The 26,471-nt window shown below is 45.9% G+C and overlaps 3 long non-coding RNA genes across 5 annotated transcripts; 1 reads left to right on the top strand and 2 right to left on the bottom strand.

Moving 5' to 3' along the window:
- The first annotated feature begins 727 nt into the window (after positions 1-727).
- Positions 728-24,234, top strand: LOC135282737 (uncharacterized). The gene is made up of 3 exons (XR_010348778.1): positions 728-1,109; positions 14,840-14,981; positions 20,514-24,234. It is a non-coding gene; the product is annotated as an uncharacterized LOC135282737 (long non-coding RNA).
- On the bottom strand, positions 14,765-18,263 carry LOC135282738 (uncharacterized). 2 transcript variants are annotated; one of them, XR_010348780.1, is made up of 2 exons: positions 16,083-18,263; positions 14,765-15,082 (listed from the first exon to the last, which is right to left on the bottom strand). It is a non-coding gene; the product is annotated as an uncharacterized LOC135282738 (long non-coding RNA). The 2 variants fall into 2 exon arrangements; XR_010348779.1 differs by having other exon boundaries at positions 16,098-18,263.
- LOC135282740 (uncharacterized) lies at positions 18,365-21,746 on the bottom strand. Of its 2 annotated transcripts, none has more exons than XR_010348784.1 (4): positions 21,486-21,746; positions 21,140-21,174; positions 20,919-21,030; positions 18,365-20,833 (listed from the first exon to the last, which is right to left on the bottom strand). It is a non-coding gene; the product is annotated as an uncharacterized LOC135282740 (long non-coding RNA). The 2 variants fall into 2 exon arrangements; XR_010348783.1 differs by having other exon boundaries at positions 20,931-21,030.
- Positions 24,235-26,471: the final 2,237 nt, after the last annotated feature.

The following is a 26,471-nucleotide window of genomic DNA, read 5'->3' as shown; positions in this document are numbered from 1 at the left end:
TGTTTCCCTGAATGAGGAAAATAAAGGTATTTTTTTGAACCCTTTCTGTAGAACACACATGTGCTTGCTCTCTCCTTCTTAAATATCATCAAGGAAAACTGAGAAAATTCAGAAAGAAATGTGTTTTGAGCTTTTCTTGTCTACCTTCAGTGTGTTTTTGTTTCTTTCCAAAACAGTTAGATTTCCAGACAAAAAGGATTGGGACTTTGCTTTGAGTTTCTTGGCTCTTCTCAGTTCATGTTTCCCTGGCCATTCCTCCATTCAAACAGAGGCTTTTGTACATAGTATATGAAGTTGAACCGAGGGCAAATATTATTACAGTCTCATGTTCTGAACTGACACCAACCAAGCCTCCCTCTGCAGTGCTCCAGCAGGATTTCATGTCAAGTTGTTCCCCTGCTCCAGAGGTCTGACTGTGCCCTTCTTCAGCACAGTCATCCGAGTCCTTTGGCTCCACAGGGCAGGACTGAGCAGTGCTGTTCAGAGAATGCTCCCTGCCCAGCTCAGACTGGCTTGCACAGCTGAAATCCAGGTGCTTTGTCTGGGCAAGGCGAGTGCTGAGACTTTCAGTGGCCTTCAGAGTCAGAAGAGGGAAAGCAGCAGTTAGATCTGGCCCCTGACTGTGGACAGGGAGCAGTACAGGGTTCAGAAATTCAAATGGTTTGAAGGAAAGGCACTCCTCCAGGGACAGGGTGGAAAAAAATACCCGGAGGATAACATCCAAGACCAGCCTTGAAGCTGCTAATAATCTCTTCATTATCTCTCCCTACTTTCATCTGAGTCTTTTACCATTTTGCCTTTTCTTGCTGCCTTCCTCTTTCAGCTGTTCCACTAATTACTTCCTTGCTTAACTTTGAAGCCCTCCGTGGCTGTTACTTATTTTCCCTTTCAGCTGCTTGATTGTTTTCATCCTTTGCTCTCGTCTTTAGCAGCAGCAAAAAGATGGCAAGCAGAAGAGGTGTGGGTAGAGCTAGTAAGGAAACAAATCCTATTCCTTTGAGGAGACCCTGGATCTGGTCAAATATTCCTGCAGTAGCAACAGTTGTTGAGGAAACTGGCCTGAGACATGCAGTCACTGTGGTGGAGTACTATGTTGTAAGAAACTTTTGGTGAGTGTTTTGGCATTATGTTTTTCCAACTTAAGCCTTTGGAACTGGGATTTAACAGAAGTTATAGGTGCTGGTAAAGCCCTGAAATATACTGAAGTGCTGGATTTGATACTGAGAGAGAAAAGTCTGTGTAGCTGCCCCTGGGCTTTAGGAAAAGGGCATGAAGGAAAGGAGCATTATGACCCAACAACTGCAATATCCATCCAACTGCTCACCCTGTCCCGGTCTTTTCTGTCAATGTTCTTGTTGACCCAAATTTTCCCCTGCATTGGAGTTTACAGTTCAAATGCAGCTTTCCCAGCCCCTCTGATGGGAGCCTGCATGCAGATGTACCTGGGTGTGGGTCTGGCTCTCCCTGGGAGCTGATCCTTCTTGGTGTGACTTCTGTCTCCTGGGAGCTGTTTTGGCAGGGCTTCTTTAATCTTGTGCACTTTGGAACCTTTCCAGACTGTCTTTTTCTGCCCCCTTGCAGACTCAAAGCTAATATGCACATTGCTTTAATTTGTTCTTCAAATGAAACCCAATTATACCTGTAGGTGCCTGGCTGTTAAGGCAGTAATTTACTTCATGGTAGCTTAGTGTGTTTTTTAAATGCCTGGTTTGCTGTGGGGTGTCTGTTCATTGCAAGGCTGTGCAAACCTGTAAAACAGCACTGGAAAGAATTTCTTAAGGGGAATAAAAGAGGCTCAAGGTGAACCATGCTTCTTCTGTTTACCCATAGGGCCATAAAAGAACTGAAGTGTTGGTGCTGCTTTACAAGTTTTTCAAATTTGTGGACTCTCTCATCGTTGGTTTGTGTATTTGTTAAGGATTTGGAGAGGGAGAGGGACATTGCCTTCTCCCTCTATTCTCTATGTACCAGTGTGGATTGTGTGAGGTGGGATGAGCTTCAAGTGACAAAATATCTCTAATATCAAAGCATCTCTAATATCAAAACATCTTTTCCAGCCTCTCTACTGCCATTGCATTTTCCCATGTCCTGTGCCTCATCTTGCACCTGATTTTTGGGCTGACTCTGCCCACATAAACTAAGTTCCCTGGTAGAGACTGGATATATAAATCCCAGGATTATTCCTAAATGACCTAAAAAACTCCCCCAAAAAACCGAAGCCAAATGATTCAGATCATACATGTTGGCTGCTGACCCGTGTGGAAGCTAGAAGGGGTGATATTCAGATGCTTTTTGGCTCTCCTTTGCCCAAGTTTGTTGTCACTTCTCTGCTCCTCCAGAGCTGAAGGCAGCAAAGATGGACACTCCAGATGGAGGCCTGCTTTGCCAGGGCTGTTGAGACTTGCTGAACAGATTGGATGTGTGTGCTCATCCTGGGATAAACAGAGCAGCATCACTGGAACAGCAAGGCAGGGCTGGTTAATGCACTGGGGGAGAAACTGAGACGGGGGGAAGACCGACAGCAGTGGGCCAGGGAAGGAGGGGTTTGGGCTAGGAGGAGGCTGCTAGGCTGCATTTCATCCTGCTCCATGGCAGTGGTGCTGCAGAGCCATCTGCAGAGAGCAGAAGCACTCGGAGGAAGCGGAGCAGCAGCTGCTGGCAGCCACACCAGTTGTGCTGAAGTGGGGGAAGCAGCCCTGCACAGCCCGAGGACTGCATCAGCAGTAGTAGGTTTATGCTGCAGCAGCCAAAACTTTAGTTTAAATAAACCAAATCTGTCTAACCTCAAAGCTGCAGGCATTCATCAGCCTTCACAGAGGCAGTGTGTCCCAGGGCCAAGTGGGACGTTTGCCTGAGGATTTATCCTGCAGGAGCCTTTAGTTCCCAACTGGGTTAAAATTCTAGGCAGTCTTCTGCACAAAGCCTCACTGATGTGCTTCTGAGGATGCTTGAAACAGGGCCAAGGGTCTTTGTGGAACAATTCTACAAACCCAGCAGCACCAGTCTGTGATGGCTAAATTGCAGTCCTTTCCAATCTGTGTGCTTTTACTTGGTCCTCAGATTTGTAGTACCCAAAAGTAAAAACTCTTTCCTTCTTTCAGCTCTGGTTTAGCATACATGTTTATAAAGCAGAAAAGCAAGTGTTTCAAAGCTTTGTCTGTGTTTCTGGTGGTGTGGCTTAGGCTGGATTGCTGCATTCAGTAAATGGTATAAATGGTATTTGCCTTATTGACAATATTCCTCTCTGCTGCCTGCCCTCTTACAAAGTAACCAACTACATGCAGCTTCAATAGATGTCTCAAGCAATATCATGGACTGACTTTGCTCAGATGGGTGCTTGGAAACAAGATGAGAATCAAAAGACACTGCTGCCCTGCTGAGAACAGCACAGGGTCACCTCTCTTGATAACGTGGTGTGCTTTAGGTCTTTAGAAGAAACAAACAAGGTTACACTTTCAGCTCTGAAATTTTGGTAGCCTCAAGCTTTTGAAAAGTTCTGTTTCATTTAGATTCTGGCATTTACTTTTGTTTGCTTGGACTATAAAGACTGTTTTATTCTGATCCTCAAGAGCTGTTTACCATCCAGCACATGTGGTCTGCATCTCTCACACTAAAATCTTTTGAGGACTTGGCAACCTCTTTTAGTTCTCTGATCAATGCTGGCTAAGGAACAATGGTAAAAGCCCATGGAAGTCTGTTTCCCAAAATGTGCTGCCCCTGTTCTGATTAACTAGCAGCCTCAGCTGAGGTGGAGATTGCTGGCTTGATTGGTTTTTTTGGGAATGCTGGTGCCAATCTGGAGTCACTATGCTGAACTGGCAGCAGGTGTGTCAGTGTAAAACCAGAGGGGCAGTTCTGCTACCCACTTTTGTGTCTGCCCACAAAGTTGAGATCAGTTTTGCTTTCTACCCTGATTTACAGCTTAGTGCTTCTGTGTGCTGTTGACACTTTCCTTTGGTCTGTTCCGTGGACAGCTCTCAGCTAAGGTTACATAAAGCTGGCACCAGGGCCTGTGTTCTGCCTGGACATATTCTGCATTGGGCCTAAGTGGAATCTTCTGCGTGAAAACCAACATTTCTGCCTTGCAATAGCTTTTCTGTGAGCTTTTGTTACTCAGAGTATCCAAGAAACAAGACTTGGCTTCAAGCCCCCTGTGCACAGTTGAGGGGAAGGGTGTTAACCCAATGGGAGAAAACATCGCCTTCCTGCAGCACTTCTCATTTAGCAGCTTGGAAACTTGCCAAAGAAGCAACTTCCCATTGCTAAATATTGCACTGTAAATGTCTGGGAGAGGTGTTTGCAAAGCCAGGGGAAATGGGCCATGCTGGTTTTTGAAGAGGAGGAAGATAAGGGGAGGAAAAGCAACAGCAGATTCACAGTGACTGCTGAGAATGTCACAGCAACAAAGTCCTAGAGGGAACATTTTGCCTGTGCCCTGGATCTGCCTGTGCTCCTACTGAAGCTGTTTCTGGCTGAACCTGAGATGCAGTGAAGCCTCTGAGCTGACGTGTTCCGCTGAGGTGTGATACGGTAGAGTTAAATCCATGTACACAAGGAGAAGTCAAATAATAATATTTTTAGCAACTAAATCGCAATAGCTGCATCAGCACAGCTGCCTAAGGCTTCTCTCCTTTTTTAACAAATCTACCAGCACCATCCTAGGTGTTAATTTTAGTGGATAATCTACATATCTGCACATGTGGGTTAGAGCTCACTGCTGATCTGAACCTGCCTTTCTCTAAAGCTTTCAACACGCCTGAAGCTCTGCCTTTATGAGCTGCTCCTCTCTGTAAAAGAGCTAAACCAACTGTGGAAATCCAGTTCCCTCCACCTGAACTGGGGGATTTTGTGGGTCAGGTGCAGAACCTGTGAAAGGTGATGTGAAGTTATTGGGATCACCAGCTTGGGGTGGAGGAAAGAATTGGATCCATCACTGGCCAGTTTAAAGAGTTGCCCTTCCCCATTCCACCTCACGTGCAGAGGATTGCCCACCACAGGGCTGGTGTGTTGGCTGTTGGTGGCAACAAAGGACTGAAACCAGGCCCTCAAGGGACCCTGGTGAGATCCTGGTGCTGGAGCAGCTCCTGTGGAGCAGCTGAAGGTCCCAGGAGCCTTCTCATGCCCTGACCATGAAATACCGAACATAAATCCATCCCCAGCCAGGTGGCTTCCAATTGCAGGAGCCCTGCACTGAAGCACAGTTAGAAAAATAACTAAATTATGTTTAATTTCACTGATGGGTTTGTGTGGCTTATCATGGCCACAGCCTAGCAAGGCACCTGCCTAAAATTAGCACACTACAACCTCTGTGCCCTGCTTTGCTTTACTGCAGTACAAAAAGTCTGGTTCTCTTCCTATCAGCTCATTCTAGCAGCAGAGTGAAATAACTGTCCACTGTGCTGGCCTGCTCGTACCTCTTGGACTCTGTGCTTAAAGAAAAAAAAAGTAGAAACTCGAGGGTGCAAGTCATGGAATGGGGGGAAGTCCGTCACTTCCTCAGGAAACACCTATAACAACAGTGCTTGGAAAAAATATTCAAGAAAACCTCTCCTGTTTTGATTTAAAAGAAAAAAACCTTCTCTGCTCTAACTCCACAACATTCTCCTTTTATTTATTTTCCTAGAGACATGGCCCAATTTTTATATTTTGCTGAGTTAAATGAGCAATAAGTAGTAATCAGATGTTGACATAAAGTTATGTGTACACCTGCTGACTGACTCATAAAGAACAAGAATGCTTTTAGTTAAGAAATGGCAAGAAAATTAAAATACAGCAATTAACTTCACGAATAAGAAACCCAGGCAGTTAAATTATAGACATTTATTAAATCACACAAGACTTCTGAATGACCTTTTTAGTTTGATGCTGCCTGATGAAAGCAATTCTGATTTCAGTTCTGATTCAAAAAATCTGGAATTCATGGTTTTCCAGCCAAACTGTGTATTTAAAGCTTTCAGGTGAAAGGGAGAGGGAGCGATGGTGCCCATCACTGTAAATTCGTATCTCACCCAGCTCTGAGTGCCAGCTGGGCATGTGACTCTTGGATTATTAATGCCTTGTTGAATTCTTAGCAGGTGTAAAATTATCACTCAGTGCCCCGATCAGGACACAAGAGGCCCATGAATAGTGAACTGTGGGGATGTGTGTGCACCTGTGTCTCCATTGGCACTCGAGGTGTTGAACTGAGGGTCTGCAGTGCAAAAATGTGGGAGCTGCTGCCATTCCAAACACCACAGAATTGCTGCCTGAGAGCTGGGGTAGGTCTGGGTCAGCCACTGGGACCTGTGAGGATTTCTTGCAGTTTCTGTGGGTCTGAGGCATCAAGAAACAACAGCCCTGAGCTGCACTTCTGACTGGCCCAGCCCATTCAGATATGTGCTTTATGTTCATACTAACCGTGATCTTTGAGTGCTCTCAGAAACCAATTTAGACAAATAGAGTCTTCCTGGTTTAATAGTCTGACTTATTATAATCAGTTCTCTCAAGCAGATGACTTTGCACTGGTGTTGGGCATTGTAAAGCTTTAGGCCTCTTTGCAACAAGCCCAGAGTGAGTCCAGAGCTGTGACATCTCTGTGAGCAGCATGTCAGTCTTTAATGGTTTTTCAGTTTTAAAAAAAAAAAAAAAATCTAAGTCCCAGCAAAGGTTGAACTTGATCCTCTCACCATGTGGTGGAGGGAAATCAGAGAGGTGGTCTTGAATTTCAAGCATGAGAGTTGAGTGCCTTTGAACTAACTTCTGGGCCAAGAGCAGTTTCTCAGAAACAGGATATGTGATGTGAATTTCACAGCCTATAACTGCTTCCTAGTTAAGACAGACACTGATAAGCTGTACTCCTGAGGTGTGCAAGAACTCCAAGGGTGTTTGTGGTAATGTCTCAGTGATCCCTTGCCTGGCTCATTTGCAGGCTGAATTAGTGCTTGGGGAGTCTGGGAATTCACAGCTCTTGGTTAATGTGTATTAATCCAGGAAAACCACCTGAGAGTTTTGGTCACAAGGGTAACACAGAATGTCACAACACAGAATTAGGCTCTTGACATGCCAAATATCTTCCTGGTGGTGGATGATGGTGTGATTTTGGGGGCTTTGTATGTATGAAAACCTGCAAGACTGGAATTGGAGGGCAGCCACTCAGGGAAGGACCAGGGTCTGCTGTCACACCAACAAACCTCCCAAGGAGGAGCTCAGGACAAGGGCAGACCAGAGCAGTCTGGGCACATGGCTGGAGCTTGCACCCAGACAGCATTTCTGAGCTAAGTCTGCTCTATCAAAAGGCTGTTTGACCAGCCTGCATTCCTGCTGCTCCTCTCTCCACCAGGCAATTTAATGGGGCTGCTGGGACAGAGCTTTGCTTGTTCAAATTTCAAAGAGCATTGCAAGGAATGCAAGGAAGTTGTTGGACATGTTAATCAAAGAAAACTCATATTCAGGAGTTTGATTTATACCTGTGCACTACACACAGATCATGGAGGCTGCTAGATTGACACTCAGACTACAGGTTGTAAAATTTCTCATGTGGATTCTGCCCTCTGCCCCTTCCAGCCACATCAGACTGGAAGCAGCTCATATCTGTGTCCCAGATGCCTCATGAAAGAGGGTCACTCTGACTGTTGAGAGGCAGTTGTGCCCTCAGAGCTGTTCTGTACCTTCTTTTTTCTTTCTCCTCCAGCTCAGATATGTTCACTTAAAAAGCCCTTGTTCAGGATCTGACCCTGTAGCAAAGACAGTGCAGTCCCTCCACCTAGAAGAGTCACTCCTGTAAAAAAACAAGAGGGTATTTATCCCTGTCTGCCACATCTGCAAACTCCAGCTGGAATCTGAAAGCTGAGCCAACGTTTTTGTTGTCATTAGTGCCTCTTTGTAGGAAATCCTGCCTGGAATTGCTTGCAGAATGCATCCTTCACACGAGGAACCAGCGATAGATAAGTAGTGCAATGTGTGCAGTGCTGTAGTGTGCCCTCCTTGTGCAGCTCACAGCATGGAATGCAGACACTGAAGGGCCACCAAATTGCCCACAGAATGTGTGCTCATGCTCGTGACGCTCTTGGGGAGATTAGGAGCCAATCCTGAATTCTGAGCTCCCATTACCAGTGCAGCTCGTTCATGAGGCCTCAAAAATGCTGGCAGCTTTGATCATTTCAAGTCCTAGCATATAACTGGGGATGCCAAGCTCTGACTTCAAAGTCTGTTAGTCCCCAGATCCATAAACTGATCAACAAGCACTTGCATGTCATCATGCAGAAGGACTGATGAAGGGGTGGGGTGGGAGCACATTCCTTCCTTCCCCAGAACTCCTGGGCCATGCCTGGAGGAGGCTGGATGTTTTGGTGTGATTGCTTCTGGTCTTTTCCTTCCTTCTTCACATTGTAAATTATTTAGGTGTCAGCATCAAAGATCAGAGAGAAGCACAGGGAAAAAATCTCAAGTAAATGCTTTATATTCCTTGGGATCATCTGTCCAAAGAGCTCTGCTTGCTTTGTGAGTATGGGCTGTGTTCAGCCACAAAACATCCCTATAATAGCTTACAGCTGGGGAAACTGAGGCACAGGGCTGTTAAAACGTGACTTGGCCAGAGCATCTGCACAGCCTCTGCCAGAGCTGGGAGGAGTGTTCTGTCCCCTGACAGCTCCTCTGCATCTGCAGGAGCAGGCTGCCTCCCTCCAGCAGCTTGCCAAGGGCTGCACCAGGGACACCCTGCTCCTGCACATCTCCTGCACATCCTGCCCCTGCTTTTAGCATGGCAATGCTGCTCCCGTGGCAGCTCCCTGATCCCACCTACACCCAGCCTGCTGGCCACTCACCAGCCCCATGCCTGCAGTGTTACACACCCCAACCTCTCTGCATTCCCATCCCAAAGCATCGTCAGCCTCTTCTGCAAAACCTTGGCCCACATACAGACGTTCTGGGTGAGTTCCTATCCATCTAAGGCTCTCCAAATTTCTTTCACTTGATTTTCCTCACTGGAATGGAAAAGGGCAAATGTCTAGAGATGCTCTTAGGAGAGACTTTCTCCAGGCTCTGCTGAGCTTCATGCTGTGCTGCCCCTTTCCTGGGTCAACATATGGGGGTATCAGGCTCCCTGTGGCTGCTTTCTGCTCTGCTGGATTAATCCAGCTCCTCAAGAGGAGGGATGTCTTGTCTGGTGTCTCTTCATCATGTAGATTTAACCAGCAGTGGAGTTCAAGGTTGCTATAAACAGTTTTGTGCCTTGTCACAGGAGTTACCCTTTTATTACAGCTCTCTTCCTTGTCAACAGCCTTCCTCAAAATTTGTTGTAGCAAAAGTTTTGGAGGCTGTGACTGCACAGCGCCCTTTGAAATGCCCTGAGCTAGCATGACTGCATCTCCCTGACTGGGCAGGGATGTCTGTTGTCCTGAAAACCTTTACCTGCTCCAGCCATCTAGTTTTATACTTAACAACATGGCCTGCAACTCTTTGGTGGATCTCTTCTCCTGGAATGGGTCTTGTTATATTCTTGTCTTTTCTGCAACCTCCTTCTGATTTTCCTAGAAAAGACTACTCAGAGATCTGCAGATAGGCAGAGGGGGACTATTTTTTAATTATGACAGGAGAACAAGAGTCTCCCTTATGTGAGCTGGGCTTCCCAACATTCCTTCAGGAAACACGTCATAAAAGCATTGCTTCCTTCCCTTGTCTGTTCCCCACTCCCACTTTAAATAAATGAAATCCAGCCCCTTTGGGGTGGAACACACTGAGTAGCCTGTGGTAAAACCACCTGCCTGGGTTAAACATGGAGCAGCAGATGATTTTGTCTCTTTTGGAAGGTTATGTAGAGTACAGGGAAGCTTTGTAGCTGGCCCAGAGAGAAGTGCCAGGCCGTGGCTCTTAGCTCAGACAAAGATTGCTTGTGCTGAGCAAGGTGGTTAGAGGTGAACTGAGGTTTTTGGGAGTCCTGAGCCAGTGGGTAGCTCCTGTCTGGAGTTTGGTTGTTGTTGGCTCTGTGTAGGCTTTTGGGTGCTGGAGGAAGTAGGTGTCCAGTGAGAGGTGATAAAGTCTGTGCTCTTGGCAGATCCTAGTGGGGTTTGTGTGTTGCTCAGTGGGATTTAAAGTTTTCATGGGCATCTGAGAAAGGCTTGTCTGCAATCCAGCACTGAATAGCAGAGATCAAAAAGACACCCCCATCGTTACTAAAGCAGGAGAGACATTTATTGCTTGGGTACCAAAATGAGGCTTTCACGACCTGCCATTGGCTGTTTTCTGATGTTGGCCAAATCACATATTTGTCCTCACATCATGCCTCAGGTTCCTCACCTCTAAAATAAGGACAAAGTATTCCTCAGCCCTCCCCTACCTCACTGTGCAGCTGGGGAAGAAAACCTGGTGGGCACTGGTTTAGTTCTTGTGTTACAGCTCCCAGTACTGTGTGGCTTTAACAGTAATTCAGCCCAAAAGAAGAAATCAACTTACAGGAAACCTTGAAGAATGTTACAGATTGTAACCTCACCAAAAGGATGAAACAAATATCTGATCTCTGAAAGAGCATGCTAAGGGAATCCTCTTTTTCTAGAGGATTTCAAAATCTTAGTTTTTTCTAAGCCTTTCAAAACCTTAGTTTTTCTCTACAGCTTAGCAGAGTGAAGCTAGTGCTCCTCAGGTAGGAGGAGTGCCAGCCATTAAGGCACTGTAGAGCAGCATTCTGTGGAGACAGAAACCTTCAGCAGTGTGTGCTGTAGGGAATGGTGTGATCCAGGCCTTGGATGAAATGCTTCAGGCACTTCCAAATCCTCTGACATTTATACAGAAAACTTTGATTTTCCTTTGGCTGTCTCACCCCCATGGCCCAAAATGCCTAGTCCTTCTCAGCTTCATTCTCTTTTTGGTTCCTGCAGCCTCCACCTGCATGGAGACAGAGAAAATTAGCATTTTTACTTTGGTCTGATGAAGAAAATTCATACAGGGTTTTTAGACTGGATGAAGATTCCTAGTGTCCTGTGTTAATTTAAGAAACTTGTTCAGAAAGACTTTTTAATGCTTGGAGGAATTGAATGAATCCAAAGGGAAACAGTGGGCTGCTGGAGAGAGAACAGGGACATCATGTTTGCCAAGTGATGGATTTAGCTCTTGGTGGAACACCCCAACACCCATCTCTGCTGGGGCTCCACCCTCTCAGTGTCCCTTTACTGCCTGAATGTTTGGATTCCTAAAACTGGCAGGTGCCTGGGTCTGCTGAGCAGGTTATGGCCCCAGAGCTATTTTTATCTACTGACTTAACAAGCAGTTTGAAGAGCTGCAGCAGGCAGGAAATAAAGTACCTCTAAAAATACAGAGGGTAACTTTTAAGAGGTGGATTTTTAATTGCAGCTTGAGCAAACCATTTTTAGTTTGCATGAGTCTGCTCCTTCTCGTTTCCTCTGCAATCTGGAGCTTCCCCAAAGCAGAGCTTGTCATGGTTGTAGCCTTATGGCCCCACGAGTCTGTGCCTCTGCTTTCCCTGGGCTTCTGGCATCCCTGCCAAGATCAGGCAACAGCAGCCCCAGATTGTCTCTCCAAATCTGTGCATCTGCAGTTGGGCTGAGGGGAATCCAGAAAGGGGAAAACTGAGGAAATTGCTTTCCTCCCTCTTTGGGGTATAAAATGTTCTCCTCTTTCAAGTTAATTTGTTCTGTGAAAGTTCCCCTTGAAATAATTTTCCAACTACTTTGAAAGATCAAATAGATTATATTGAAAGCTACTGTAAGATGAAGTGCCCATTTGGATTTAATAAATGCTGGTTTATGGAGTTCGGCTCGTTATTTCTTTGGGATAAACCTATAGAGAATGGAAGGGAGGAAAGATTTTAATGTTTCTGAAAAACTTATCCCACAAACAGTAAAAACATACCCTAGAAATATACCAGCCACAAAAATGACATCTTAAATGCAGTATTTATGACTTTCTGTATTTGTTTTGCATAAACTTTTCTGGTTTCTATTACACGGATTGATTTATGGAGTTTATTTGGAATAAATGTAGTGCATATTTGAAGCAAACAGAGTCCTGGCCTGTGAAGCACCCAGGAGATACAAAACCTCTGTATGGTTCAACCTGGGAACCTCCAAGTCCTTTTTATCAGAATATCTTTTTCCATTGAAAACAAAATGCAGGAAAATAATAAGAAATTAGATGAAGAAAAGCAATTTGGGAAAACATATGTAGCCAAAATTTTGACTAAAATTGGTCTGAACTTTGTATTCAGTGTCTCATTCTGTTCCTTAATGAAATGTTCTTTATCCAAATGGAAATTTTACCACGAATATCATTTTTCACAGATTTGTTTGGGAGGTGTGGGGAGCTGACAGGGGCTGGAGGGGACTGAAAACTTCTCAGAAAACATTTTGATTTTACTGAAATTCATGTAACTTTAGAAGGCACACCGAACTACATTCTTAGTAACTTTTCCATTAACTTCAACCTTTAGGAGTGAAGGGAAGCAAACAAGGATAAATTTGCCCATAAACCATCAATTCTTGATCTGTAAATGAGCTAATTGCATATTTTAGCAGGTTGGGGGAAAAACAGTAAAACAAGGATTGTCTGTATTGATTTATTTTTAAAGCACATAAGTTACATTTATCTCTGCTTTCCTCCTGTTCCCCTGAAAGGCTTGGCATCTGCCCTGTTCCTTCCTGTAACTGGATTACTTGTGTACTTTTAGTGCATTTCTAGATTGGCTAAAATAGTACCTTTTCTGTATATTTTAGAGGGGGTTTTCAAGTCCTCACAGCACAAAGATTCTCTCAGAAACCTGAGTGTCCTTTACATGCCCACAGCAAAGCACCTGGGTTTTAAATACCCAGTAAGTGATCTGCACACTGATAATTATTGAGTGAATAAAATTTATGACTATCCTGAATTTGTTATTGAGAAATTGCTGGCAGATAAAAACTGAGGCTTGTCAGCTTTTTAAGAGCTAAAAAATGGTACTTTAATCTGCATTTGCCTGCTGCCACAGGGTCTGAGTGGCTGCAGACAGGAAGAGTGTATGGTCGTATGCTGCTCAAAACTAATCAGTGGGCTGTTCTCCCAACTGTGTCATCCTTCCAGAAACCATCTGGTATTTAATGTCATGAGTCTATTTTTCACAAGCTGCCTAGAGTTCTCTGTATAAGAAGATCCAAGGCTGTAGTCAGGCTGTCATCATCTGTGCTAAATGAAATGGGGAGGCTCCCAGCAATCTCCCACCTGCTGGCCTGAGCACTGTGACCCATATGGTCACTCCCTAACCCAGACTGATCCAGGGGGGAAAAACTGATCCAGGTGCAAAATGACTGTCCAAATGAACCACCTGTGGAGTGTTCTGCTCCATCTTTTGGGAGAAGAAATGGATGTTTTTCATCTAATCTTTTGTGGCACACTGGATTGCAGCCTCGGCATTGTCATGGACTCATCCAGATTAAACTTTGTTTCTTTGAAAGCCAGAGTACCCTGAAAGATGTGCTCTCACAGGCTGTGGGTTTCACCAGTGACTGTGTTTGGTGGGTTCTGTGCTTGTGTGCTTGGCTCCTGCCTGGGAATTTGTGCTTTCCCCTTGGAATCTCTTGTGTGTGACTCTCCCAGGAGCCCACACTGCTCTGAGAGCACTGAGACAATGGGGGCCTCCTACCTTGCCAGGCTTAAGCACTTAAATAAGTGACTGCTCATAATTAGGAACCATTTGATGGAGAAATAATGGACTGTTGCACATGAGTGCTGGTGTAACCAGGTTTAGGAAGCAACTTTTTCATGCTGGCTGAGTACAGAACCATGGGGAATGGAGCCATAGAGAATAGTACTAAGGAACAAATCCTATCCTACAGCCTGTGTGCACAAAAAGCTTTGATGCCCAATTGTTAATTGCTGAAAGGATACACAGATTCCTCTGGCAAGGCCTTTCTTAAGTATCTGACACTGTACTTGGGCAGGGGAAGAGCTTTGAGGTGGCTGTGCTTGACCTACTCTGCCCTATTTGTAGTAATAGTCTCCTGTCTCTCAAGTGGAAGTTTTTTTATTTTGAGCTGCCTGTTCTTTGGAAGTTATCTTGAGCTTCAAAGAGCTGAGTTGAGTAACTTTTCTTTGCCTTGCCTTGCCAGAGAAAAGCCTGATTTCTGATGTGCTGCTTGCTGTACTTCACAGCCCTATTCACAATAGTGTGGGGTTAAAGAGTAAAATGCTACAAGTAGTAGGATATCAGCAAACTGTGGTAGGAGAAACTGGAGCCTAATTGCTCTGTGCATTTAAGAATCTCCAGGCATATTGGCAGAAGCCCAAATGTGCCCATGAGGCCAGGATAGGAAAGCTGGGCCCATTGTTCTTCCTTGGCTAACATGGCATTCATTGAGGCACAAGCTATTGCTGGGGGACCAGACTCCCACTTCCCTCTCCAGCTGCTAGTTTTCCCTCAGAAACCTGTTTTGCTCTCCTGTATAGAAATAACTGTGATGTACTTTAGCACGTGTCTTGTTTGTGATGGCCCCCATCCAAAACCTACTGATATCAGAGGAATGTTTTGCAGGGACTCAGAGGGATTTTAGATCAGATCCGAACCTTTGCAGCTAGTTTTGTATTGCTTTCCTGCCAGGACTGACTGTCCAGCCACCAAACTCCTGAGAAAATCAGCATGAAGTGTCAGTCAGGGTTCAGTTCAAGTGACAGCTAAATTTGCCTCTCTGGAGATGAATAAGAGTTGGTGGTCCTGAAATGCAAACGACCTCAAACAAAGCCAGCCAGTGTCCACACCAGCAAGCTTTTAAATCATACAGTAGCCTTCAACCATTAACACTTCAAACACCGTCTGGCCCTTTGAAAAGGCAGTTCATTTATTAATGTTCCTGTTAAAGTCCCTTCCACACTCTGTTCACAGGATTGCCTCATGGATTGATCAGACCTGGCTTCTCCATCCCACTCAAGCAAGGATGAAAGCCTTGAAGTGCTTCAGGAGGGATGGCAGGATCCAGTGGTGGGATGTCAGTCTCTGGAGTCTGGCACCTCCCCTCCATTTCTGGGTGAGTCACAGCTCCTTCCTCTCTGTGTCAGGGCTGGGAGGCTGCTCAGACAGACGTGCCTGCACTGTGGTGGCTGTAGATCCAGCTGGCACCCTGTGGTTCTGGGGATGGCAGGGAGTTTCTAAATTCACTGCTAGATCCTGCTCATGGCGTGTGCCTGAGAGCCAGCAAAGGTCTTGGATCTGCCATGCTCTGGGTTGTCACTGTCTGACAAGAAACATTCTGGGCTCTGAGCTGGAGCTGCAGAGCTGCCCTGAGATCTTTTCAAAAGTTTATCTCTGGCTTCTCTGATCACAAGGCTATGCAGGGCCTGTCTTCAACTCAGATTCCCCACACAGAAGCTGACCTGCCCACTCCCCTTGCTGGGTTTGGACATCTCTGCTTTCTTGATTTCAAAAATACTCTTTAGAGCAAAAAAACCCCAACAATGTTATTTTTTCTCCTGTTCCACGGACAGACACAGTGCAAGCAGAGTAAGCATGAATTGCACCACACTTGCTGCTCACCAGCTGGCCAGGAGAGAACAGTGCTTGCCTCTGTCTGGGCCGTGGGGCTGGAAAGGTGAGGCTAGCAGCAGGAGGCAAGACAAATACGAGCCTGTTTTTGATTTGCCATCTGACCCCTGCCAGCTCAGAGCACCCTGTCTGTAATCGTGACCTAAATTAAGCCCAAATGCCATGAGCAAGGCTGTTGCTTTCTCTCACAATGCAAGTGTTTCCAGGTACCTAGCCAGAGATTTATAATCCAACACTAATTACATTCTTGTTTGTGTCTGCTGTCATGCTGATTTGGGCTTTCTGTGGTTTGTTAAGTCCAGGAGCGTGCCTGGCCCTTTGTGCTGCCAGCCTGTGTGTGGAGACAGCAAGGGGCATCCGTGGCTGACAGCTTAGCAAGCTGCTGGAAGAAACCTGCTGGGCTGGGCTGGCTGTCTTTAGTAGCCCAAATATCATGGGAGACATTTTGGCTTGTTAAATTCTTGACTGCACAGGTCTGCTGTCCGCAGTAGGTTCACTTGAAGGAAATAGCTCTGGCAGCAGCCCAGCAGCAGGAACACTGCTTTTCTCTTAAACGTGGAAGGAGACAGAGGCTTGGTGTTCCTACCCAGCCAGCTCTTGCCTTGTTGGTGGTGGATAGCCAGCATCTTTAGCTGAGCTTAGGTGCAGTGGTTTGGCTGTGAAGCTGAAGATTAGATCCTTGTAAACAAAGCCTGCAGTTGATTACCAGTAATTAGCACAGCTTCTCCTGTCAGGGTACTGGAAGGAGCAGGATGGAATGGCAACCCTTGTGAGGTCACATGGTTCTGCAGTGCTGGGTCCCACGGGCTGTGCTGTGCTGGGGACTGAGCTGGGCAAACCCTTTGTGAGAAGCCACAGGGCAGGACAAGCTTTTATTCTGCAGTGCAAAGCCTCTCCCCAGAAATACAGGAATGGTTTCTGAAGAAACCCAACTGGGTGTGTGCAAAACCACTGGCTTCAAGGAGCCAAATGGCGTTTTCACTTGTATGTTCTGTGCTGGCTCCCTCCTGCCACTCCGTGCCAGGTGCCACCACCACAGCCAGACTTAGACTCCGCAAATTGCTGTGGAGGAGAACCCTACTGGAAGAGCAGTTCAAAATGCAATATATGCTCTCTTCTACCCTTTGTCTGCTCTGTGTTTTCTCCCTGTGCCAGGAGTTCTTGAAGTCTGTGCTGTGATTGTGACACTGGGGCAGACAATCAGGCAAATCCTTCACACACACACACGCTCCGAGCAAACCAGACATCCGGTATTTAGAAATAAACAGCGTGAAGAGATTTGGGAAAGTCACTGTTCATGCCAAGACATTTAAGAGGCATCTTGGTTCAAGCAAAAGCCTCAACTCATTCCATTTTAATTTTTTTTTTCTGCTTTGTTTAACTGTTGAGTTAGTTACTTCAAACCAAACTGGATTGTTTTTATTTCCAGTTGATCAAAATTAGGTAATCTGTCTCCACTTACATTTTGAGGTGCTGTTTTCACCTAAATATTTTATCTGTCAATGGACAATCATTTTACTGATGGAAAAATGTTTTGCTAAAGTTTCTACCCACCCGTGGTAATTCACAGAAGTTTAAGCTGGCACTCTTCATCTTAAACTCCTGGTTTCCATTGCTTATGAAGAACCTCCCTCCTTCACTACCCAGTGCCTGGGTTAGCAGGGATTGAAGAGACAGTGGCCATTCAAGAGAGGTGTCAGCTTCCACTGCTGTCTCCTGTCTGCATCACAAAATGTCGCTCAGAGGGCTAAAACCTACAGACACCATTGCATGTAGACTGGACACTATTTATCTGCAGTCCTGGAAATTTGGACTCAATCCAGTCTGGGTTCTGCTGGTTTTTAAGGGTCAGCAGTCATTAAAGGTGACGAGAATCTTGGAGTGAGCCCCAGTTAGCAATCACTAAACACAGGTGTACAGAACTGCTGAAGTTATTTCTTTGTAGCAGTAAAGGAAAGTATGGCTGCAAAGAGCATGTGTCCTGAAATGTGTGCTCAGTTGTGGGATTGTGGTTTGTCTTTGGTCGTGCTGTATATTTTTGAAGTGGAATTGAGGCCAATGGTATATACTTTGTCTCGTGTGTATTCAGATTTATGTGGAATGGATTTGAGAAAATATGACAGATGGGAAATAGATGGATGTTTTTTTCCATGCAGGTTGGCAGTTCTTTTTACCTGCTAGCAGCTTAAATAATGGAAGCTGGGTGATGACCACACATTAACACTTTCTGCTGCTCTGAGTGCTTTTCAAGAAGGGAGCAATTACTTCAAAATATGCTCTCCTTGTAGTCAGGCCAGTATTCAGAATTTAATTCCTGTTTCAGATTAGTTTCAGTCACCCATTTTTACCTGGCAGATTACTTGCAAAGATGTTCATTGCTAATCAAGACCTAATTTCTGACAGATTTGTGCATATTAGATCTCCTCCTCTGTTTGTAAATAGAATCGAGGTTTGGTTTTTGGAAAACATGAACGGAGTCTAGGAAGTTCAGGTTCTGACTGTGTCCAGTGTTCATCAGGGAGAAATTTGGCAATGGTTGCTGTGTGCTGCTGGCATAGCTGAGCATCAGGAAATTGAACCACTTCATTTTGCAGCCCTTGAGGATGTGCTAGCCATGTCTGGGGGTGAGGAGAACTTCCCTTGCCCTGAGAGAGATGGGGCTGGGGCTGAGTGAAGAGGGAATCTCTCCATCCACTGTGGCCAGAGGGCATTGGAAGTTTTGAGAGGATTCAGTTCACTGAGTTGCAGAGAAATGCAGAATTATAAAGATTTTGTATAATTTCCCTGTTGAGATCTCCCTCTTTCTTTCACAGAGGCTCCTTCCGGGCCTCTGTGATGCAGATGGGATTCTGTTTATTAGGCACATGGTACACCATGAAACATCTCCAAAAACCAAAAAAAATAACAGCAGTGGAGGAGAGAAACATAAAGTGGAGATTCTGTGGATCCAGGAATGGTACATTTGTTGCATGCAAGATGAGGCAGTGTTAAAAGAGATGATGCTGACAAAGTTGTCTCTTGTTCCCTGCGTGCTTTGAGTTAAATTCTGCCAAGGAGGGCTTTTCATCCTGCAAGCTTGGTCTCTTCTGTGGGGCTGCTGGCAGTTATTAAAACACAAAGCTCTTCTTGCCTACAAATCCATGTGCTTGATCTTTCCAGCCCAAATCCTACAAGTAACATGCACTTGTCCCCAGGGCAACTTGCTCAAATAACCACAGCTCTGCCGGAAAAAGGGCCACTTGAGCCTTAGGGAATTGGGAGGAGAGATTGAACTATTCCCAGCATCCAAAGACCAAGAGGTTCCTTCTTCTTCAGCAAATGTTTTCAGTTCCCACTTGGTGAATTATTGCTAGGGATTTTTTTTTTTTCCCTTCAGTGTTTCCATGAATGTGGTTGAGGCTCTGATCCAGGAAATGGGGGGAAAAAAACCTCTGAAAAATGTATCGCACCATTTCAAAACTCAAGTGGAATTAATTAAATCCAAATTTCAACAGTGTGTCCAAAGTTGAGCTGGGCTCAAGACACACTTCAGAAGGTTTGATTTCAAAACAATCCCTTTGAGCACATGCACATAATTTAGGGAGGTTTCTGTGTATGCAGTGCAAGGCAGGAACAGGGAGCTGCTGGGTACCTGAGCTCAGAGAGAAAAGGTAGTCTTTGCAGGCCATCCAGAAAAAAAAACCTTTTTCTGCCTGATTCAGTTTATCCTAATCCTCTGCTCAGCAAGCTGCAGGCTGGAAAAAGAGTCAGGAAATAATGTTGTGGAAAGGAGAGCCAAACCATTTGAAATGGAGATGCTGTGGCTGGTACACTCACAGTTCTACAGTTCTGTTTGCTGGAGAGGTAAAAAGAAGTAAAAATAGCTAAGGAACAGTAGGAGAAAAGTGTCCAGGACATCAGGCTTGGGCTGAAACAAAAGAGTTTGATAATGAAAACTTTTTTGAACAGCTCCACCCCTGAAAGAGAGGTTACCTTGCGGGGTCTGAGTGCTTCCATCCTTTTATCTGTTAAATTAAGATAACATAATTTACTGCCCCAGAGAAAACATAATGGATTTTAAAAAGTAGTGCTAGTAGGCTGGAGCGTTCTCAGATGTTTTTTCAAAGCCCACATGCCAAATTCTTTCCTCATTTTCATGCATGTGTCCCAACTAGATGTAAGAGAGTTACACATGGGTCAGTGAGGAGTAGAACAGGCTCTTTAAAGTAGTATTTAACAAATTCTTTCTGTCATGCCTATTCCCTGTTTTTTCACTCATTGTGGAGGAAACTACCATGTCTCATTTACTCTTGACTTGTGGTGGTGACCTGGGAGAAAGCTGATGGGGAGGACTCCTGCATGAAAGATCAATTGTGCCTATTTAATCTCTGCAAATGGGGAGATTTTGCATTTAGAGCCTGAAAATGGGGGCGGTTCTACCTCATTTCTACCGAGCAGCAACACATGTTGTCAATATTTTTCCTGCAGATCTTCTGCCTGGGCAGGGATGATGTGGATAAATGTTCTGATGTGGCTGTATTTCTGTGGAAATATCTATACACATATCTGTGTGTGTGGCTATATATTTTGGTGGAATTCCAGGTGCACTGTGAGTTGATGAACTGTCGCAGGTGAGAGCAGAGGCATTTCTGCCAGCCAGTGTTTGGGAGAAGGAACAGAGCAGATCTCTGCTGTACACTGAGTTTTACAGACTTTAACCTCATCACTACAAGAAGAGTTATCTGTAGGTCAGCACCACCAGTTGCTGCACAGCAGCAGGTGTACTTTGAAATCCTGGGGAGTATTTTGGATGGGGATTACATTGCCTCAGCAGGCTGAGGATCCCAGAGTCATCTTGAACCCTGAAATTAAAGCCACTGAATTCAGGGCTCTGACAGGTCTGGGAATCTATCTTGTTGAACTCTGCAGCCAGACCTGCTGGTACAACAGGCCTATTGAAGGATGAGATGAGCCCATTTGTTTCAAAGACCTCCCAGCCAGATGTCAGCCCTGCTGTATTGCATATGGCTTTTTTCAGGCACAGAGTTAACACTGAAACCTGAGCCAGCTGATAACAAGGGCAGCAAGCACCAGCTGGGTGTGTGTGGCATTACCCATCCACCTCTTCCTGGCAGCTCCAGCACTGGGAATGCATTAACAGTGTGGTTCAGTGGAGGCTCAGGAGCTTGACCATCACAAAGGCCACACATTTGAAATGGCTACTGGCACCCTGTTTGATGCTTCAAGTCTTCTGTGGGTGAGTGGCATGTCAGAAATTGATTTCCTCCTGCATCCTTCTCTATTGCATCAGCAGTGTTGGAAGTCATGTTGCCTGTTACCTCATGGCAGCAGCAGGATCTGAAACAGCACAATGAAATTACCTAGACATTCCTTTTTCCAAGCTAAAGAAATCCCTTTTTTTTTCTTTTTTTCTACTACCCACTGGATCTCCTACTTTTCGTTTGCTGAGGCCTCTTCTGTTAGTTGGCCCATGTGGGTCGTCCATTCCTTTGTCCTTGTATCCTCCAGCTTGTTTCCTTGCAGGTTTTTAATGTCTTTCAGAGGTAAAAAGGAAAGGTAGGAAATTATTTAAGTATAAAAATACAATAGTTTTATGTTTCTGTTCAACTGCTCCTGGGATGCTTTCACATGTGGCAAACATACCCAGACAATTAATCTTGTGCACCCACAGGGTGTAACTGTAAAACAGTGCATGACAGATGAAGATGTATCTTCCTTCCCTATTGTGCTGTGTTTGGGGGATTTTTTGGAACCTCTGCTTTTGCTGTGTCAGGGCCAGTTACCCCATCTGGACCCCTGGGCATATTCTAGTTGATTTGATAAAAGCAGATCCTCTGTGTCTTATTAAAATTATATATTAGTTATTAGGGCATGCATTCATTTTCCCTTCTGTTAATTTTTTTTTGCGGAGGGTGGGGGGAATGGAGAAGTAGCCAAAATCAGAAGAAACTCCAGGGCATGGAAGAAGCGTGGGAGAGAAATGGCTCACAGCACACTTGCTCTAGAGGGGTCTGAGCTGAAGTGTCGGTGGTGGGAACGAGCAGGTAACAACCAGCCCGTCTGAGAGGGCTCTCCAGAGCAAGAACTGCTGGACCATTTAGGTGGTTACACTGCTAAATAGGTCCTGCCTTCCCCGGGTGTCCTTGTGCCAGGGGTGGAGCACCCTGGGAAACTCAGATAATGAGCACATGCTGCTGCTTCAAGTGCTGGAGGCAGGAAGCTCTAAGCACAGGAGCAGTGGCTGCTCATTCCTGTGTCTCTTCTGTCTGAGCTGATGAGTTCACAGTGCTGCCCCCCTGCAGCTCTGGAATCTTGTTATGCTGTCATCTCTGCCATTCTTTGTGTATCTCAGAGTTTTCTGCATTCTCCCCAGTATATCCTCAATTTCTCTGCATTTTAAGCACTTATTCTAGCCAGGCTTGCTATTTATGTGGATGGGGTTTGGTTTCTATTGCAGAAGGCACTGTGGACATTAATCCTTTGGGGACTTCAGGAGGACATACTAGATGGTCACTCCAAGTTCAAACTGACTTTGGGATAGGCTCCTTGTGCCAGTTACAGACCTGTGTCTCACAGGAATGAGAGCTGTGGGCAAAGGGAAGGAGCAGCTCAGAGGTCTGGGGTTTGTTTAACGTGTCTGCCCATGTTAGATAAACTTGTGCCTGTGCAATCTGTGTAAGAGCACCATCCCCCAGCATCTGATTCTTTCTGACACACTCATCCAGGGTTTTCCAGACCCACCTCTCTGGGAAACAGCCAGCCTGAGAGAAAAGACCTCAGCAGGCAGCAAGGATCCAGGCAACAGGCACTGCTGCTTATGCAATAGGCAAACATTGTAGTAAATAACATGTGTAGCTTTGTTATTAAGCTTGATCTTGTTAGGGGGGCAATAAATGTTCTCTGTGATCATTTTTCTTGTAGAATATCAACACAGGATAAAATTGTGGCTCTGGCTTTGCTCTTCCTGCTCATTAGAGCTCCATGCTGCTTCATGCCATGGCCTCAATCTGTTGCTGTTTGCCTTGACAGCTGCATGTCCCCAATTTCCTTCAGACTCATTTTGCACATGATAATGCTGGCAGTTCTTGAGTTTTTCATGTCCCTTCCCCCCTGCCCCTTCTCACTTTCACAAAAGCAACTTAGCAGCAAATTGTGCTTAATTTAAAAGGGATGGTTTGGGTAAGATACCTGTTTGCTGGAAACCAAAATCAGGGACATCTGGCATTCATTGACTTTTAAAAGCAAAGAAATGACACAACTAAAATGCAGATACAGAGGATTTCCAGCTACTTGGAGGGGGTGTTGTTTTAGTAAATTGAACTCAGATAGATTTGTTCTACTTGCTCCTAGCTGTTGATCTGGGTATAGTCTGGACTGAACCACTTGTTTAATTATATGGCACTAAAAAAATAGCTTTGCTTCATAAAATGCCTTTTTTTTTTCTCCTTTCATCTGCACTGGATGGCTGCTTTAAGGCATGAAGACCCTTCTAGAGCCATCCTCTGAGTCACCAAACTCCACCTTTCCACCAGAAAAAGCTTTTGTATCATATCCAGAGCCAGGTACCTACGCTGTGCCTGGGGGAACGTGAGCTGGGGGCACTCCAGCCTCACTTCCAATTTCTAGGCTGATTTACAGTGGAGGAGCCAGAGAATCCCTTGGTTTGATTTGCTGGGCATACAGGTGGCAGTGAGAGATGCTTCCCAGAGCTGCCAGGAGCTGAGTGGTGCCCTGCTAGCCTGGAGCTGTGAGGCAGCTGAAGCAATCCCATCTGACCAGTAGCTGTAAAACAAAAACCAGCCCGTTCTGACACTACAAAACAGTAGAGCTTTATTTGAACTCAAAGAGAATAAATGAGTCTTTGGCATTATGTGGGGAGAGGAGGCTGTGCTTCTTGCTGCCAGTAGTGCATACTTTCTAACTCAAGAAGGAGCAGCAAGGCAGATCAGGCATGAACCCAAAAAAATCCTGGCTTTGCCCATGGAGAGAGTGAGAAGTTGGATCCTCTAGAACAGAGGCTACTTTATGAGGAGTCAGAAACTGGGCCACACACAAACTGGATATGTGAGGGTAGCGGGGCACTGCTGTGTTTTTGCTGAGGGATCCCCAGGCAGGTCAGCCTGGGCCATGCAGCCCCTGTGGCAGCAAGCAGCAGATCTCTGCACTGGCTCCCTCACTGTGCATGACAGGTTCTGTGTCAGCTGCCTCAGACTCCCCACATCTCCCCACTGCTGGCAGTGGTGGAGTCTGGACCAGTATGAAACAAGAATTTTACAAAAGGCAGAAGAAGAACTCTCCCCGCATTTCACTCGCTTCCCTATTTGTCATTTCTGGCTGAATCCTTCACTCCTGCTGGATCTTCCCCTGGGAAGTGATTGAAAGAGCCTCAACAGTTTAATCCAAATTGCCCTCCAGTTCCCTGGTGATGCAATTAATTGAAAGCAGGATTTTTACAATTCTGTTCTGCTTAAAAGTATCCCCTGGCCATCAGGCTCTCCTGCTATGAGAGCTAAGAGTCACTGTGCTGGCAGCCACATCCACTATGAGCCAGGATTTCTAAGGGGATAATCCAGGAAGACATCAGGTCCCCCTGTGTGGCACTCCCAGCCATAATCAGCCTCTCACAGTTGTGGGCTATTGCAGTTCAGCATCAGGGGTAGTTTCTTCCAGTACTGAAGCTTGCTGTAGCAGACTTAAACATTTTCCCCACAATAATCTGCAGTGGGAGAAGCCTCCAGTGCCTCCCCATGATGGATTTTCTTTTGTGAATTTCTATGAATCTGCTCCTCTTGCTGCAGAATTAATCACACTTAGAGACAGAAAACAGTTATGCCTTTGCAAGAGAGAATGTGCTGAAATGCAGCAAATTCCATGTGAAAATATAATGTCAGATATAGGAACATTCTAAGGAGACATAACTTGAATGAGCAAAATTCTGAGAGCTGGGTGAAGTAGGGAGAGCCTGGGATGAGAGAGAGCAAGGCTGTGGCACAGCATGCCTCAGTTTTCCTGTTTGACAGATGAGGAAGAGGAGAACAAGGACTGGAGAGCTTAGGGCTCTGATTCCTATTCCTTGTCAGAATTAGCTGTGAACAGGATGGGGAGAGGTTTAAGAATTTGGTTTAAGAATTTGGCCATAAGTTCTGACCGACAGCTCCTCCTGCCCACGCGACCCTCGGCGGTGAGAGCAGACTGTGGAAGAGAATTTGCAGGTGGACTCTGAGCCAAGGCTGAGCCCCAGTTTGGCTGCTCTTCCTTATGAAAGGGAAGGCATGTTTTGGTTTTCCTGGGCTGTCTGCAGAGCCTCTCTCTCTCTCTCCAGTCTGGGACAGGTGCCAGCCACTTCCAATGCCTTTTCCCAGTGAGTTTAATAACTCCACTTCCTTCATCCTGTCTTGAGCTCTCAAAATAGCATCCTCAGGTATGACATGACACACTCTATTGCCCTGCTGTCTGCTGCAGACAGTGTCCTCTTTCTTTCTGCTTATGCCTGCTTCAGTCTATACATAGTCCTTGGGATTGGCATCCTTTGTCATATTACAGATGCCAGAGGGACTTGGGGATAAGAGGAGGCAACTCCCACTGAGAGCACTGGAGTGTGCTGTAGAGTGCTAATTCCCACAGCACTAGGATGCATTTTGGCATCTTAATTTAATTTAGTACCACACTTGCTTTGGCATTGGAGAACAGCACATCCTACAACACCTGGGTTTTACCTAAGGTGGGAGACCCCGTCCTTTTAGGCCCCCTGAAAATGGTGGGTATGAAGCAGTGATCACAAATCTTCCTTCTCTGTTTAACCGCTGACTCTTAGCAAAGCCAAAACTCCTGAGCATGAGTTCATTAGCCCATTGGAACGGTGCTTCCTTGGCTCCTGACTTCCCTCCAAGGCTCTGGCAGTTAGACACCACCTCTGCTGCCAAGCTAAACCTTGCCATGCTGTGTGATGGGACAGGCTGGGCACACAGCCAGGAATGGGCCTGTTCTCACTCAGCCATTGAGCATCCCTGCAGACACGCTGGTTGTGCCAACCTCCATCCTACAGACTTCCATACAGGCTCATATTTCTTTTGAAGCTGCCTTGTCCTTTCATCCACACCTTATGAGGAGAGGCAAACCCATGTCTGCCTCATCCTTCCCTACCAAAAAGCTGTGTTTGGACTGCTGATGCCCCATGGAGGAAGTTAAATGACCCCTTGAAGGGGCTGACTGCCATGTGAACAACCTGGCCCAGCCACTGCAGAACTCATTTGGCTGCTTTGGCTTCTTGCAGGCTCTCCAAAAGACATCTCTCCCCCTCCCTGCTTTGTGCTCCTGCCAAGTGAGCTGCGCTGTGCTGCGTCCCTGATCTTTTCTGACATTAATTACCCTTTCCTGGCTCAGGCTGCCCTGTTTGTGGCCAGGAAACCAAACTCACTTGCGCCTGGAAGCAAAGCAGGAGGGAAGAGAGAGTGCCTGCTTCCTTGGATGGCCAACTGGAATAAGCAGGTGTCTCTGAGCCCTTCCTACCCCAGGGAGAGCTGATAGAAGGCTTTGCCCATTGCAGCCCAGGCTGGATTCAGCCAACTGCTGAGCACCTGCTCTGCCTGCTGGAGTCTCTGGGAGTGAGGGTAACGGGCCAGCTCTGAATGTGTGCCCACATCTCCAGAAATGCACCACAGACCAGCATAAGTGCAGTGAGAAACAGCAGGAGGAGTAAACCCTGGAGGCCACCCATCTTCTTCTACAGATGACTTTTTAGGCCACTAATTTAAAAGTTGTTTTCCTCCACTTCACCTGGGTGCCCGTGGCTTCCTCCCTGTTCCCTCTGAAGAGCTCTACTGCAGTGACACCAGTGGGGAGCACAGCTCCTCATGTACAGCCTGTGGCAGTGTGACAACCCAAGGGTGGATGCTTCTCTAAAACACCACTGAAGACTTTCCTGGCACCATGCTCAGTGCCACCCACTTTCCCAGGGTGACAATGTTCCTGTGCA

The sequence above is a fragment of the Passer domesticus genome, chromosome 17, assembly GCF_036417665.1.
Source record: "Passer domesticus isolate bPasDom1 chromosome 17, bPasDom1.hap1, whole genome shotgun sequence".
Lineage (NCBI taxonomy): Eukaryota > Metazoa > Chordata > Aves > Passeriformes > Passeridae > Passer > Passer domesticus.
Note: the sequence above shows the minus strand (reverse complement) of the source record. Positions and strands in the feature narration are given on the sequence as shown.